General features: G+C 43.8%; 1 non-coding gene across 1 annotated transcript in view; it reads left to right on the forward strand.

The window, feature by feature from the left end:
* Positions 1-2,472: 2,472 nt before the first annotated feature.
* LOC125377234 overlaps positions 2,473-2,500 on the forward strand; it is a 1,859-nt gene continuing 1,831 nt past the window's right edge. Inside the window, exon 1 of the ribosomal RNA XR_007219480.1 lies at positions 2,473-2,500. This exon is cut by the window's right edge and continues 1,831 nt beyond it. This is a non-coding gene — a ribosomal RNA (small subunit ribosomal RNA).

Consider the following 2,500-nt stretch of genomic DNA (forward strand, 5'->3'; position numbering starts at 1 on the left):
CAGAAATTGTGAATGTAATTTTATAGAAAAACCACCCAGGTGTGTGGGCCTGGGTTGATATCACACCTGGGGACGATGCCGCGCTAAGTATCTGCACAGTACTGCAAAACTCGTCTTGGAATTTGATCTAAGGTTCCCCAAAAACGATCCTTGTGAAAAAAACACCTGAATATATATATATATATATATATATATATATATATATATATATATATATATCTTTATCCGTGAAGAGGTATATGTGGAGTGACCACAGTCCTTAGGTGTCCAGCATACAGCATGGCTGAGTACCCAAGCTGGCCATATAGACAAAAGGCTTGAGTAGGGAGAGGGCTGGGGCTATTGTGTTAGTTCACAGGGTGTGACATTCACAAACAAACCATGCAGTAAGCATGCTTAGTAAGAATGCCGTGACTGATAGTTTAGTGTTTAAAGTAGGCTGAGCAATAAAATAAAATGACTACAACTGCATTTATTTATGTACATGAATTATACTTAAAAGGTAAAATACAAGAAATAGTCAAAATATGTAACTGCCACATATGTATGTATGTATGTATGTATGTATGTGTGTGTGTGTGTGTGTGTGTGTGTGTGTGTGTTCTTCATCCTTAATAGCATGCATATAGGAAATACTTTGCAGTATTTTCATGTACATCTCTTTCTGTCTTAGAATTGATATCTAACTGATTGAGTTGATACTATCAGATTCGCATGTAAGGTGTTCATTTCTATGCCTCCATAGGCTAATATCGTATCATTGTACATTTTGTTAGGTAATCAATGTCTCATTTTTCGTGTCAGTACTTCACATTGCATAATAAGTATGTTTACTAATGCGCTACACTTCAGCTTTATCTTAGATGTATGACGCCTAACTGAATCGCGTTGCAATCATATTTGATTCGTTGTGACTAGTTATTACATTTACAGTGACTATCACTATCTGTAATTCTTTCTTTTGAGTAAGAATGATTTATATCCCGCGATATATACCGTTCACCAGTCACTGCTTGGCTTTATTGTCATATGTCTCTGTTCATGTTCTCTGGATAGCCCGTAGTGTTACTGCGCCAGCCGGTGAGCTTTGTTCAACATTTCACATATATGTAAGGGTTAGACTCGACGACCTGGGCTTGTTCCCATGTGAAATATATGCTACAATAGTTACAGTGGTTCATCTGATATGAAGTGCGTTATGTTACATCAAATAGTTAAGTTTATTAAGATTTGGTAACAATACTATGTGTACTGTGTTTTTTGACTGGCTATTTTTGTGTGAAAAGTAGCCTGCTGTTCGGGTAAAAAAAGTTCAAATAATATTAAATGCTTATTAAAAGCTAGATACAAGTGACATGGGCCTGCTTGTGACGTTTCATGGGGTTCTGCTGAATAGTGTAAGAAATATGAAGTATTTAGTATGTGATTTGATGAAGGAAATTACATTTTTTCTCCTTATTATCACCCTCACTCCCAAAATAAGAGTGCAATGACAAAACTGATTATTTGTGACAAACGTGCAATCTATCACGGAGGTACATGCAAAATTTCATGAAAATCGGCCGAATAGTTTAAGAAATAATATCGTTTCTTTACGAGTGGGTATTTGTTGTGACAGGCTAACTATCCAGCGTATCGCCCGGGCTGCCTAGTAATGTGAAGGCGGCCAGACTCGCCTGCAGTGCAACGGCTCGTGTTGTAAGGCAGCTCGGTGGGTCCTGGCGCGGTGCGCCGAGTGTTGGTAACTCGGAATGCGGGCGGTATCTCCTCGGGGATATTACGACGCATGAACGGTGCTCGTGTCGGAAGATATTTGCGTGTGATCTCGGTTCAGTTTTAGCTTGTAAGCCTTAACTCTCCGTGTATCGTGCGCTGTTCCTCGGCAGTACGTTGGGTCGCGATCCTCGTCTCCGTGGCAAATCATCGACTACACAGTAAAGTTCGTAAGTCCCCCTTCACAACTGGCGACCAGTGCTCCCATGACGAAAGGGAACGGTCGGCAAACGTCGCTCTCGTTTCCCGGGGTGCCCTGCCTTATCGTTAGGTGGGAACGTCCTCGTCGCCGGGAGTCAGAAAACGGCTCGTGGTAGACTGAGTGAGGTTGAGAATGCAACAACCGACGTTGCAGCCAGGCGACCGCTCGCCTTTGCTACCAACTGCTTGCATAAGCAATCTGATTGTCGTGAGGAAGGCAGACCCCGGCATCCGGGGTTCGTCTGCGCTCGGTACGAGAATCAATCGCCGACGTCAAAGCAGCCCGTGGCGTCACCCCCGCACTATCGTTTCGGGTCGGGCTTTTGTGAAGTAGTCGCTTTTCCACCCCGAGAACGCTCTCGGCGGAGGGGATTGTGGCAGGGATGGCTGGCCGCCTCGGTCGGGTTGAGCTTTTTACGGGACTCGCTCGTGTGTTTCGGGGCTCTCCTCGCCGGCGGTTCGGACGTCCCGGTCTGTTTGTCTGCAAAGACTAGGACCTATCTGGTTGATCCTGCCAGTAATCATA

Source organism: Haliotis rufescens, unplaced genomic scaffold (assembly GCF_023055435.1).
Source record: "Haliotis rufescens isolate VD_foot unplaced genomic scaffold, xgHalRufe1.0.p SCAF_80, whole genome shotgun sequence".
In the NCBI taxonomy this organism is placed as follows: Eukaryota; Metazoa; Mollusca; class Gastropoda; order Lepetellida; family Haliotidae; genus Haliotis; species Haliotis rufescens.